The sequence below is a fragment of the Pteropus medius genome, unplaced genomic scaffold (genome assembly GCF_902729225.1).
Source record: "Pteropus medius unplaced genomic scaffold, Ma_sr-lr_union100, whole genome shotgun sequence".
NCBI lineage: Eukaryota > Metazoa > Chordata > Mammalia > Chiroptera > Pteropodidae > Pteropus > Pteropus medius.
This window is the reverse complement of record NW_024349801.1, coordinates 19,181,333-19,196,098: the sequence shown is the minus strand read 5'-3', so window position 1 is coordinate 19,196,098 and position 14,766 is coordinate 19,181,333. Positions and strand designations below refer to the sequence as shown.

The following is a 14,766-nucleotide window of genomic DNA, read 5'->3' as shown; positions in this document are numbered from 1 at the left end:
GTGCCCCAGAACCTCCCCATCATGTCTCTCTAGTTGCTGCCCCCACCTTATGTAACCAATATCTTATATTTAATAGTGTGAAATGCATTTTTGTATCTTTGTTGTTTATATAAATAGAACCATATAGGGTAGTATACGGATTTTTAAAACATCTTTCCATCAAATTTCAATTCATTATTTGATACTTTCTTCATGAAACTAAGCCAGCAAAAGTTGATTCACTGTGAAGCATAAGCTTGGGAAAAAGTATCCTCAGGCTTGCGTAAAATTTACCAACTCTTTCTTCATAGGATGATGCTTTTTTTGTACCTGGATGTTCTGATCTTGCAGGTTACACTTTAGAATGTGAATTCATTCATTCGAAAATACTTTATTTGACTGAGGGCCAGGTACTTGCTTCCCAGCAACACAGCTTAAGTAAATGCCCAACTCAGACAGTCAACATTACTGTCTCAAAAATCTTTCATTCTGACATATTATCACACATTTGTCATTAGGGAAATGCATACTCACATATGTCCATAAATATTTGGTCTTGGTAGACCCAGGTTGACCTGCTTGAGAATCAGAAGGGAAAAAAAATCTTATCTCTGTCCTTGGAAAAGGTACAATTAAATGAAAGGAAAGTTTGAATGTGGCCTCTGAGAGACTTTGTTTCCCTGAAAACAAAATCATTTTGCTTTAGTCAATCAATAACTCTACATGGGAAATGTGAATCTTAGGCTTGGAAAGAGGTTATCAGCCATAACATTTCTTAACACTTTCATAATGTTATCAGGAATTAAAAGGTAACATTTATCAAATATTTACAAGTTACATGGGACACAGCACAGTGTAAACATATGAATCTGATAATATTCAAGCTGTAGTTTTAAAACAGATCCAGAAAAATCTCAAAAATGTTTGCCCTTCAATGATGCATTCTCCACCATGTAAAAATTTAACTATTGAGATGCTCTAATGACACGTGGAATGAGTCCCACAAGGAGGAAGGTATCTCAGGTGAAAGGTCAATACCAACACAGATAAAAGAGATCGCATTAGGCCAGTTATGCCAACCAGGAAGGAAACACATTTTCTAAATGAACATAGAAAAAAAAAACCTATTATATAATGGAAAATGTGAGACAAATATTATTTACTTCAGTTGATCATATATGAAAGGTGCATACTAAACTACACAAAAAAGAAATAGTCTATTTTCTTGTGGTCGCCTTTATTCTCCTTTTTGTTGTTAGTGGCATTTCTCCAGGTTGTATGGCGTCAGAAACTTCATTTATCTTTCTCCCTCCCCAGTCCCCTGGAACTTTGCCTTTGTTTAAGTCTCATCCAGCTCAGATCCTCCATCGCCACTTTCCTTGTAGTGAATCCTCTATTCTATCAATTAGAGATCATCTAGATGAAGAAGGAGGAGGAAGAAAGAAAAAAAGGAAGAAGTGTAAGCTTGGAGGCCACAGTCTTAAAGAATCAAAAAGAAGGTGAGTAGGTGAAAAGGGAGAGTTGCACAGTCCCTACACCCCAGTCTCCACGCTGCCCTTTTTCCTGGAGATCTTAATGGCCCAGGACACTGTCATCCAGTCCATGCCCTGCATGCTGCTGCCATCTCTCATTTCTGGGCCACGTGTGAGGGTGAGAGCCTGGGCAGAACTGGAGTGGGTTTGCTGGAGAGTAAGGTGTAGCTGCAGTGAGTGGTCCAAAGGATTTAAAACAATACAGTAACACTTTCCAAAAAGAAAAATTTTATAAAGTATATTTTGTGGGTAGAGCATTTGGTTCTTTGTTTTCAGAGTTGAAAAGTATTTACATTGTGAATTTCTTAGTTTTTTATATCTGAGAATTGTATTTAATTATACTGTGGTGGCAGACAATGTCTGGAAATTCAAGGTTGCATTGCAAGGGTAACTAGAAATAAGGCTCAGATGACCTCACAGAAAGACAGCTTAAAAAAAAAAGTTTCTTCTTAAAATATAAATGAATTTTTTTTTTTTATCAAATATAAGAAGATGAATTGAGGTGCAAAGAGAGCAAGAACTTGAATATCACAAGACATGGGACATCTACGGAACAGGCATAGGTACATTTTTATTTCAGCATTTTGATGTGTGTTAAATAGTGCAAGTTGTAAAATATAATTATTTATTCTTATTTCCATGCATAACAATGGCGTAAACAACATCATAAGCTTTTAAAATTAGGCTGTAGAATATAAATCAGACTCCATTAAATTGGCACTTTAATGGATATTCACCCTGTATAAATATGAGTGGAGAAAAGGAGAGCCTTATAATTAATTGACTTCCTGCCCCAGGCACCCAAACATCTTTCTGCAATTCTGGATTTGTCCCTCCAGGATACTACTGCCAAAATGATCAACACAGGTCCCAAAATAACAATTTATTCTGCCCAAAGGACATTGTGCCCTCAGTCTCCTGGCCAGATGAATTGGCACAATTACATCCTTCTCTCTTGCTTTTTCCCTCAGGATATCCTAGGTGTCAGGGCTTTACATGTTGCGATGATTCAGAGCAAAAAATCCGCTAAGAGGGAAGACAGTGCTACAAGCATCTTCTTAGATTCTTAGGTCCAAACTGATGGAGCGAAACACAAATCCTCCATTGGTTTGTTTCCTTCAAAACTTTGCTGCCCCCTCAGGCACATCCACAGATCAAGTGGAGAGCTAAATCCTTTCCTGACTCCTGACACAAATATATTGGCACCAACCAACAACGGCCTCAAATTAGCCGATTTCAAGTATTCTTTTCCACCTGCTCCTCTCCCCTCAAGAGTTAGTGACTTAAAGACCATTGTGCAAATGCCAGTTTAGTCTGTTGAGCTACAGTTCTCTCTTTGAAGTAGTCTGATAGAGAGGAAAACATACATTTATTTTTGCTCGAGGAAATAAAACTCTGTTCAACATGGTTTCTGATGATTACCTCTTATTTGCTTTGCCTCTTTTGCCTTAAAACTCTCTTCTCTCAGTACTTTCCGTTGGTCAGAGCTGGTTTTTTAAAAAAATGTTCCTTTTACTCATTTTTCTTTCTGAGTCAGGCTCACTGAGCTCTTCGTGAATAAACCCTTTCATCAGGAAATCCCACAGCTCACCCTCAGAATGTTTGGGAACAGGTGCGTGTCTGCTGCAAAAGCATTTCCCAATGTAAATAAGCTCAAGGTGGGGTTCTTAACAAAGAGCTGGAAGTTAGAAGAGGAAGGTGGTCATTCTCTCAGACAGTGGCTCAACGTCCTGATCCCCTGAGGTCCCCACAGCCTGTTAGGATGAGTGATGCCAGCCCCGCACACAAGTAGACACTTGACCAGTGCTTCTGACCTTCGAGTGCTTCCTGTTAAAGAATTATTCACCACCAATGTTTAATTGTCATTTTAAAAAGCTAATGCTATTTCTTGCTACGAGGAGTGGGGAGGAGCGGGGAGAAGAAAAGGAGGGTCGAAAGATCCTTCCCAAAGAAAATGAAAAAGAGGATGCATTTACATAAGAATTCATCAGTAGTTCTTTAAGACTAAAATCTTATTCACAAAATTTTGCAACAAAACACAAACAGGCCATTTCATTTCTGGGACACTTACCAAGAAGGACATAGCTTTCTATTGAACTTTAAATTTTAATGATGATTAATTGGTTTGAAGGATCACCTTCATTCTCCATTTGCTCATTTGTCCATTCATTAATTCACTATTATTGTGTGCCAACTACATGCCAGGTGTGATGGTAGGTCCCAGAGAAACAACTATCAGCTGAACCAGGCACCTCTATTTCTCTGTGTAGATGATGAAAGAGACACTAATCAACTAATCACACAAATAAATACAAAATTACTAAGCCCTCGAAGGAGAGGGACATGGGACTATGCAAAGTTATAATAAGGTTTTTTGGCCTAATCAGGAAAATCAGGGAATACTTACTTACCTGAGGAAGTGTCTATTGAGCTTGTATATAGAGGAGTAGCACTGAAGGAACTGAAGGTGTGGCTGGATTGGAGGGTGAGGATGGACAGGAAGTAAGATAAGGCAGAAACAGACTTTCAGGGACAGGATCATGCAGGTGTTGTGTCCAGAATAACCAGACCCAACTTGAGTGCTCTTAACCAGGAGACAGTTTATTAGCCGGCGGCTGTCCTTGCAAAGGAGCAGCCTCGAAATGCCAAGATACAAGGTTTTTAAGCCCCAAATCCCATTCTTAAACACAAAGGTCCATCTTTCTCCTATTCACTACCTGTCAACCCACTGGTCAGGTGTGCAAGCGGGAAGTACAGAAGCAGAAAGCTTGTGTTAGAATGTTATGTTCCTATGGGTGATTGCCTATGTTCCCATGGGCAATAGCCAGTGTTCCCATGGGCGATGGCCAAACAGTAATTCTCAGCTTATATACAATTGATTATTTTTCATGCCACGCAAGCAAGCAGGGTTACACAGGCTAAAATTGGCAGTTAGAGTATGAGCTCATTGTTACAAGTTTCATGATTAACAGAATGTGGTTAGGGGTTCCAGAAACTAGGCCTAAGTTATAGACTTCCTTTGTCCAGTTTCAGGTTTTAATTATTCTTTAACTCTTTCACATTTCAGCAGGCCATTACAGCAGGCACTCATTAAGAATCCTGTGAAGGCTTAGGCTTTAGCCTAAGAGCAATGTAAAGCCGTTGAAGGGTTTTCATAGGAGAATGATGTGATGATATAATATGATATAATACGACATGACATGTGATACGACATGATGTGACATAACGTGATCAGGCTGTATCTCTCTGGCTGCTGTATGTTGGTGATGGCAAGAAAAGAACTATAAGCAAGCTTCAGTGAACTGAAAGACATCAGAAAGCTGATTGGTAGAGATTATTTCATTCAGAAATCTTTACGCTTTAATTCAATCAGTCTGATACTTATGAGGTAAATCAGATCCCATTTTTTGTCTGACACACCATATAATTCTTCTAGTGGGCCCTATTTACCTTTTCCCACTTTCCTCCTAATAGCCCTTTACCTCCGTTTATTCAGCAGAAGATTTTGTTCCACCACTTATAAGCCAAAATCACTTAGCTGATCTGTCTAAGAATGTTTATTTGTAAATAGGCTAATTATAGCCTCTAGGCTTTCCTCTTGGTGTTGGTTTTAATGAGTATAATCTACAGTAATAGGTGTGAACGTGCCTGGTACACTGGAATACATAACATCAATGTAGGTTGGCATGATTACAATGCTCCTATGTGTGATGTCCACCTTGTCTGGGAGTCAACAGTGTTGGTATGAATATTTTGGCAGAAAAAAAGATTCAGATGCTTTAATTAGGATACTCATCAAATTCTTAGCCAATGTAACATTTAATTCAGAAACAAAAGAGAGGTAAGGCTGAAGATGGGATTAGGATGACTGCATAGCCACAGCCTCAGGTCCCTGGATGCCACAAGGCTGTACTCCGATTCATTCGCCATGATGAAAAGGCATGTGTAACAGCAGCAGGTGAAACTCACATCCTCACAATACATCCATTCACAACTGTGAGAAACTGGAAAGACTCTAAGAACTGAGAGATGGCATTGCTCTCCTTGGGGGACACTGGCAGGAAAGAGCCCCTAGTCTCCCCAGAAGAACCAAGAGAGCTATGCTTACTCTCTAACTTCTGGTAGTGCAAGCAGGTTAGGACTTGATCAAATCAATTTACTTTATGAGGGTGGGGATGGAACCTCAGGAATGGAGGTAGGAAGCAAAGGAGTCAGGGAAGAGAGAAGAAAATGAAAGTATATCAGACTGGTAACAGAGTTTTTCATTTGAATTCTGTGGGAGATCAAACTACCACAGGACTCAGAGCCTCTCAAATATCTCTGTTGTCTTTTTGTACCTTCCTCCTTAATTTTGACATAGCCTCTGATGTCTTTGGGAGAAAGATCCCTACTCATATTCCAGGTATGGGGGCAGGCAGTCATGAGCTTGTTTGTGCAGACGAGTGCGGAGAAAAGAAGGAAGGTGTCAGGAGCATATTCTCCATCTATGAGCATCGCTTCCAACGCACCGAGAATTAGACCTAACTTTACGACACTCTAGGTCTCTCCTGTTTCAGATGGTATTGGAAAAGTCCTCCGCAAATTGAAGCAGTAAATTCTAATGAATGATAACCCTGTCTAGATATTCCTTTTCTCTCTTGATAAGGTAGAACTCTCTAGAGAAAGTTGTGAGGGGGTGCTCAAAAAACCCAAACCATGTTTTAGGATGTTTCAATTTGAAAACAGAAAGGGCTCTTAGGGTCTGAGAAGGTAAGACCCTGAGAATCCCACTTTCTGTCTCTCAAAGAGACTTTAGGATCTGTATTTGTGACTGTGTATATATGGCAAGGGGTGTTGCACATTCGCCTTTGTAAGAGATAGAATATGTAAAGGGGAGCTGAGGAATCTTCTGGAAGTTTGGATGGTCTATCAAATCCAATAAACATTCACCAACATAAGTGTAGTAAGACTTCAGAGATCAGGTGTCTTCATCAGCTTTGGCTACCACAACAAAATACCATAGACTGGGTGACTAAAACAATAGGCTTTTATTTCTCACAGTTCTGGAGGCCGGAAGCCTGAGATCAGGGTGCAGCATGGTCAGATTTTCTTCCTGGCTTGCAGACAACCACCTTCTTACTGTGTCCTCACATGACCTTTCACCTTGGTCCAAGTGAGTGGAGAGAAAGCTCTCTCTCTCGCTCCCTTCCTCTTCTCCTTTTTTAACCACTTTTGTATGATTGACATACAAAAAGTTCTGCATTCATACTTTATACAACTCAGTGAGTTTGGGGAAAAGTATGCATCCATGAAATCATTACCACAATCTATGCCATAAACATATTCATTGCCTCCAAAAGTTTCCTCCCACTCTTTTATTTTTTATTTATTTATTTATTGGGGGGTGTGTGTGTGTGTGTGTGTGTGTGATAAGAACACTTAATTGGAATAATCAAACTCATAGAAGCAGAGAGTGGAATGGTGGTTGCCAGGAGTTGGAGGAGGGTGAAATGGGGGAGGTATTAGTCAAAATGTACAAAGTTTTAGTTATGCCAGAAGAATAAGTCCTAGAAATCTACTTTATTGTGTAGTGCCTATAGTTAATAATACTGTATTATATACTTAAAATTTTGCTAAGAGATTAGATATTATATTGTTTTCTCTTCTTTTTATAAGGCCTCAGTCCTATAAGATTAAGACCTACCCTTATGATCTTATTTAAACTTAATTAGTCCTTAAGGCTTTATCTCCAAATATAGTCACATTGGGGATTAGAATTTCAACATATGAATTTGGGGGGATGGGAAATTGAGTCCATAGTCCCAGGCAACATTAAGATTTTAAAAAATTCTCCATAGTAATTGTCCACGCTTGCTACCTACATGTGTTTCCTTAAAACCTTGGGTCCACCTTCTCTGTACTGCATTACACTGCCTAACAGCTGCTCACACCTCGGCCTCAGTGTCTGCCCAAGTCCCGAAGGCTCTGCACCGTGGAGAGGGTGCTCTCAGCCTGCACAGGAGGTAACTGAGGTATAGATGAGGGCAGGGTCATCCTGTGCCTGAGGCTCTGCGGGGGGCGGAGAGCTTGGCAGAGCTATCTGGGTGCTGGGAAACAAATTTCCTCTCTAAAGGAAACCAGTCTGGAAAGGAGATGCAGAGAAGGAAAGTTTGGGTAGAGGATTTATCTAAGTCAGTTTAAGAAAAATACTTTTTAAAGTTTTGTTTGTTTGTTTGATTGTTTAAGAACTTTCAGGGGGAAATGGGGTAGAGAATTTCCCAGGGTGGAATTAGTTATTTTGGAGAAATTAAAATGCATTGTCCACATGGGGAGATCTAAGTCTTTTTTTTCATAGCTACCTTCCATGGACTTGCTTTTTTAAATGCCTTTATTTTCTCATTCATTTCTTCACGGTCTGCTATGAGCATGGTTCTTTGTAAGGGCTGAGGGAAATATGTTTGAAATTGCTGTGACAAGCTTTCGGAAAGTGCCATGAAAGAGGAGTCTATGGCTAAAATTATGAGAATGTATTGGTTGAGTGGTTTATTAAGTACATTTTCATCTTTCCATCCCATCTATCTGGTCTTCTAGAGAGAGCCATGAAGAGTTTGAATGCCTAGAAACTGACTGATTCCTCGGGTGACAAAAATAGTGAGCACTGAGGCATTCTATCACTTGGATTCTGTATACCAACAGCTCTGTGAGAAAGGTAAATCAAAGTAGAAACTAAATTCAACAGTTTATATTTGTACAAATTAATGCATTTTCTCTTAAACTCATACTACATAACACAGAAACATGGGTCTGATATGAAATGTCCATTATTAGTGAGCTAATATTTGTCTCTCTAAACTCTTATACTTCATCTTTGCCTTCAAATACTTTCAGATCCTACATTTAATTGAGTAGTTTCTTTACACTCAGAAAATTCATATATGTTAAATAATTTAATCTCCATGATGATCCCCTAAGATGTGGTTATTTCAAGTGGAGAAACTGTAGCTCAGAGAACACTTGTTTTATGCCTTGTAAGTCAATGAAGACTGGGCCCACTTATGTTTGTCATGCCTCCAGGGCTCAGTAAAGTATCTGATATACAGTAGTGCTTAGTATTTTTTGTGAAATTACTAAAAAATGACAGAGCCAGATCTCAAACTTAGATGTTTAGCTCTTGTGATAGCAAATATCAGAATGATTTCTCATTTGGTAATAACAGAGAATTATTTCCCTCCATTTGGCACTAGTATTGAAGCATGATAGATACTTTACAATATCCATTTGGATTTCTCTACCCTTTTTAATAACAAAAGAAGCATGCTAACTATATAAGAATTGGGATGTACAAATGAACAATAAGACCAACAAATCCACTTGGAATCAGTTCACTCAGAAACACCTGTCCATATTCTACGACGTCCTTTGCTCTAATAAAATCTGTATTCCGTTTCTTAAATAAAAGAGGTGTCCTTCCTCAATTGTTCAGTGGAAAGAACAAATTTAGGTGATTTGCTGCTAACCAGCAATGTGGCCTTCTAGTGCCTCCTTGTAAAAGGGAAGGTGATCACTCAGATGCTGACTAGAGTTACTTCCAGTACAAGAATTCTATGTCTCAGTCTCAGAAGCTAAAAAGGCAACACACATAAGGTGTGTATAACTCACCTGCCAGCCTCCATCATGATAGGGAGAATTAGAAGGGTGTAGGTTGGGTGTGGTTAGGTAAGCACCCCCCACTCACATTGTTAGTTGCCTTACAAGAGCATTACCAGTTGTTTCTCAGCTGCCAATCACACTGCTAGATAATAAGCAACTGTATTAATCGGGGTTCTGTAGAAAAACAGGCATACAAATAATAATATAAGTATATAATTATATTACAAAAATAAGTATATATTTATATAGGAATTTGGTTCACATGATTACGGAGACTGAGAAGTCCCATGATCTGCCTTTTGCAAGCTGGGGAATGATGAAAACCAATGGTATAATTTAGTTTAAGTCTGAAGATCTGAGAACCAGGAGCACTGATGTATGAGGGCAGGAGAATATGGATGTCCCAGCTCAGAGAGAGGGAAAACAGACCCTTCCCTTACCTTTTTATTCTAGCCCTGCTCTCAGTGGATTGGATGATGCCCATCCACATTAGGGAAGGCCATCCACCTTACTCAGTTTGTGAATTTAAATGCTAATCTCTTCTGGAAACACTCTCACAAACACACTCAGAAATAAAGTTTTACCTGCTCTCTGAGCATCCCTTGGTTGATGCATAAAATTACCACTCAGAATAACATTGCCTCATTGGCTTTGGAGCCTAAAGGTGTGGACTCCAAAGGATTGGGAGAGGCACCTTTTTCTCCTCCAAAATACAAAATCCCAAAGGGCTTCTCTTGTTAAAATCACAATAGCTCTACCTTTTACATTTACCCTTAAAGTATCTCAAAAGAACTAGAGTGTAGGTTTCAGATCACTCCAGATGATATCCAGACCTATAATAGCCACCTATCCCCCAGATCCTGGCTAGTGACCTCCTTACAAACAAGCCATTTTCCAAGTTCTCTTTTTTCCCGCAACCTAACACTTAGACATACTGCATTATAATTATTTGACCAAAAGATGTTCTTGCTTCTCTTGTTTGACTTTGTTTGACATAAGTAATAACTAAAAGGTTGATTTGATTGTTGAAAAATATTAAGAAAGAAGCTGCCCAGCCCAGTAAAATTCACTTAACACTGTAAAATAGTGTTCTGTTTTTCTCTCAACCCTTCCCTCGACTTGGTCCCTAAAGTCACAGTAACGTTGTGCTTAGCCTGACTATGCCCATGTCTCTTTCCTAATAGCAATGGATGGAGTGTGTGTGTGTGTGTGTGTGTGTGTGTGTGTGTGTGTGTGTGTGTGTGTGTGTGTGTGTGTTGTGTGGTGGGGAGGCAGAGGAGCATGGGAGGGAATTCTTCTCTAAAGGTGCCACCATTACTCTTACTCCACAAGAGCTTTTATTTCTTATTCTCTTATAATTATTTTTAAGACCTATGGCTTGATTTTTGTGAGAGAGGTAGGGAAAGAATGGCAAATGTAGAGAGGATAAAAAAGAATGACATGATATTATCTTCCATAAAAAATGCATTTTGGGTGTTTGGAGCTGACAGGGGAAAAACACACAGACATCCATGGCAAAAGACTCGATGGAAGCTTAGAGAACTAATCCTGATGCTTATTTTATTTTCTTTTTAATGAGATGTCAGTTCTGAAGAATAAACAGTCTTTCCTGAATTCAGTTATAAGCACTTATTTGTCTAGATAAAGTACAGAAAAGAAATATTGTGTGCTGTGGCCCATAAGTCATCTTCAATGGCCTTTCAGGTAAACTACCAAGAATTTTTACCGTTCAACTCAGTGGAACACAATTGGTAAACTGAGAGCCAACTGATCGCAGCCATTGAAGCAGTCTAGAGCTGACACCCAAAATTTCATCTTAATCTGAAATGGCAACATCTTTTACCCACAAAAGTGCCACAATAGGGATACCCACGAAAAGGGCAGCAAGCATCAAATGCCTTAAGGAAAGCAACATTTCAGGGAATTGGTCTAAATCATCCAAAGAGTTTTCCTTTTTTAAATTGTACCTGCTATTAAAATTGAAAGCAGTGATCAGTCTGACTTCAATACCAATCCAAAGAGAAAATCTGAAGAATGGTGGACAGAACCGAATGTTTATGTAGACTTCAATTTCTATATTTGAGCTATTTCAACAGCATCTTCTGGAAAACAGAAACACACCTTGTCTGGACTCTTGGATGTTTCTGAACTCTATCTGATCTAATTTATATTATTATAAACTTTTTTCTTATTTTGAGTGACCATGATACGCCAGACATTGTTCCTAAGGGCTTAGGCCACAGAGATGAGGCACACTCTCTCCCCTCCTGGAGCAGAAAGACAATCTAGCAGAAAGACAATAAGTATATGACTATAACATGATAGACTAAGGGCCATGTTAGTAGTTTGATTACAATCACCATTTAATCAGAACCCTAAGGAGCGTGTCAGTAATTCTGCTTGGAGAGATAGGAAAAAGGCTCTTGGACTCTGACACCAGCCAAATCCTCCATCTTCTCAAACCTTTCCTCAGGGACATATACCCCTGACAAGAGAAGAAATAGAGGCCCACATAGCATAGTCCAAGTATTTAAGAGTTATAAATCATGCTAACTGACCAATAAGTAAATCATGTTTTATCTTTGTACATTGAAAAATATAACTTAATCACCACCTGAAAAGCCAAGTTTGAATTTAGACTTCTAGGAGTTTATATGGTGTCATAGGATGAGTAGCCTCTAGCTCCTGGCTCCTGCCTTAAAGCCAACCCAACCCGTCTTCTGCTCTCATCTTGGCTGTACTCTGTGTTGTAAAGAGTCTCTATGTTGCAATCTGGCAGACTGGTCAGTCCTGAGGAGGATAGACTGGGAAAGAGCACACACAGGTTCAGAGATGGGGCTCAAGAATGTTTGGGCAGGAAATTCTGGGTCTTGGTACTTGGAGTGTGGTCTATAAGAGGTACACCACCTCTGTGCGTACATGTCCATTATCCCACAGATCCCCTGCTGCACGTGTTGGGGTGCAGACAGTGAAGGACAAAAGCAGAGGCCTCTGCTGTTTGGCCCAGGACAGGAGCCTTGCTTGTCTGGATCTGAGAGGGTGCCCATTCTTCCTTTCCTGTTTTTGCTCTAACTAAAGACTAGGGTGTCCCTGAGGACTATGCTTCCCTGCAGTCCACTCAGGGGGCACCTGTGTTTTATCTTGCACTTCTTGGAGATGGAATAGGTGTCTTTCTTGGTCCCTGTTGCCAGTTTTAGGCCACTTTCCCTCCTTCTGCCCTCTTCCAAGATTAAGACCTTGGAAGACGTCACCTGCTACTTCTCTTTGTGAGTGCCATCTACAAACTACATGTCACTCACCCTCCTTTCTTTAGCATATGGATCATGGTCATTGACTCCAACACAATCTGTGTGAAATTTTTGATGATTTCAGTTTCCACCTTGGTAATTCTCAGTAACTTAAACTCCTGTCTTTTAATAATCTTGTCCTTTACCCTACTTTACTCAATCATTCCCATGGTTACATACTAGACTTGTCATCCTCAATAACTGAACCCCCTCCAAATGTCAATTTCAAGCAGTCCTCCTACTGTTTCTAGTAATTCCCTCTAATACTATTATTCACACAAATCTTCAGCAACATGAGGACTTCTAATCCATTGATCCTATCACCTTCACTTCTACTCTGTCCTTCACCTACCTCATCTCGTCATTTCCCTCTTTACCCAACTTAAGTTCCATGGCCAATCCTTATAATGTCTCTTGCTTGCACCCCAATCTACCTTGTTCAATTCTCTCTTTCTCACACTCCCTTAGAAATCCCTAGCTCTGGTTAAGTTCAATCCTCCTTTTGCTCTGTGGCTGCATACACAAAACGGAAAGATTGGAGATACACAAATTCAGACTTCCTGATTTTACTTTAAATTCAGTCTCTAAATTGTGCTGCCCAGATCCTTCTATGGCTTCCTAGTATAGTCTTTCTCTCTTACATGACTGCTTCATATCTTTTCCTTTTTCCTAAAGCTTAAAACCTTTTGTATCCACACTCTCTGATGATAACCTGACTTCCTGTTTTACTGAAGAGGCAAAAGTAATCAGAATAGAACTTCTAGCTGACATCTATCCACCAGCTTGTGTTTAAATCCATATTCTCTGTATTTCTGCCTGTTACTCCATTTGAACTGACCTTGCCCCTGGCTAAAGCGAAATCCTCCACTCGTGCATGGCATTTCATCCCTCCTATCTATTTAAAGACCTCATACAACAATTATCCTCTTAGGCTTTTGTATCATCAAAATTTCCCAACCCTCTCAATTATCCCCATCAGCATATTAATGTGCTATTATTTCTCTCATCTTAAACAAACAAACAAATAAAACTTTCTTCGTCTCTTGCCTCATGACTCTCTCCACCTTTTATATAATTTCTCTGCTCCCCTTCACTTGATGCTTTTGATTTCTCTCCTCACATTGTTTCTTGAACTCACTCCATTCAAGCTTTTGCTTGACTGAAAATATTTTAGACATGGTCACTGATGACCTCCAATTGTTCATTTTTATCATATTAACTTGATCTATCAGTGTTTTTCACAGGCTGACTACAAAGATTGCCACCAGTGATTCCTTCCAACCCAGAAAGCTTATGCTGCTCCTGCCATCAAAAGGTGAAGCCTGTTTCCCCGCATGGCCCTTGGCACTTGCTGTGACCAACAGAATGCATTGGAAGTGGAAATGTGCCAATTCCAAGCCTAATACTGCATTCATTCTCTCTCTCTCTCTCTCTCTCTCTCACACTCCCTCCTCTCTCTCCTCTCTCTCATCTATATCTCCATCTATATTCATATCTATTCTTTTAAAAATTCCTATCATCTGGTACATAATACATTATAGTGCATGCTCAATAAGTAACTGCTAATAAATACACAGATCATAGAATTTTGAGAGAAGCCTTGAAGATTATATAGGAAATCAGGACAAAAGAAGATGGGAGGGGAAGTAAAGGCAGAGAGGCATTAAAATTCATGAAATGTTTGGGATACCAAGTGGTCATTTGTATCTCAAATATTAGGATGAGAAGAAAGCAATGATAAAGGTTAGGCCAGATTATGAACAGTCACGAATTCTGTGCTTATCTGCTCAAATTTGGATTGTATCCTCTGTAGATTAAAAGAACTTGCATGAGTATAGCTTCCAGATGGAACTTTCTAAATTCAGGCATCATGTCACTTCTTTGTTCCAGGAACTACAATGGTTCCTCCCTATATTTTACTCCTTTTTGTCTTTATCTTTCTTTTCTGACATTTTTCTTTCTACATTTTACTTTCAAACTCTCAATTTGTTATTTGGAAGACAAAACTGCTCAATGAGCCTTGAACACAGTGTTCTTCCCAGACACTCTTTATTGATACTAATCTATTCGTGATGGCCCTTGCTATTTTTTCCCCTGTATAAATCCAATTTATTCTTCAAGATCTTGCTTTGCCCCAGAGACTCCAAGAACCAATTGCCAATCACCTCAGCAACAAATTTCCCTCCATTTTCTCAACTCCTTTTTAAATTATGGTTAATAACGTGATGTGGCACTGGATTGTTCTCCATATATGTAATATGTGCTTAGTCTTAAAATCCAAGTATGTAATAAATTTCTCGAGGGAAGAATCTGTTTCTTATGATACATTTTGGAATTCT

The 14,766-nt window shown here is 39.3% G+C and overlaps 1 long non-coding RNA gene across 1 annotated transcript in view; it reads left to right on the top strand.

Moving 5' to 3' along the window:
• LOC120623078 (uncharacterized) overlaps positions 1 to 14,766 on the top strand; it is a 59,214-nt gene that overhangs the window by 39,379 nt on the left and 5,069 nt on the right. The window contains exons 3-4 of the long non-coding RNA XR_005658677.1: positions 8,082 to 8,199; positions 13,660 to 13,742. This is a non-coding gene — a long non-coding RNA (uncharacterized LOC120623078). The remainder of the gene's footprint in view (positions 1 to 8,081; positions 8,200 to 13,659; positions 13,743 to 14,766) is intronic.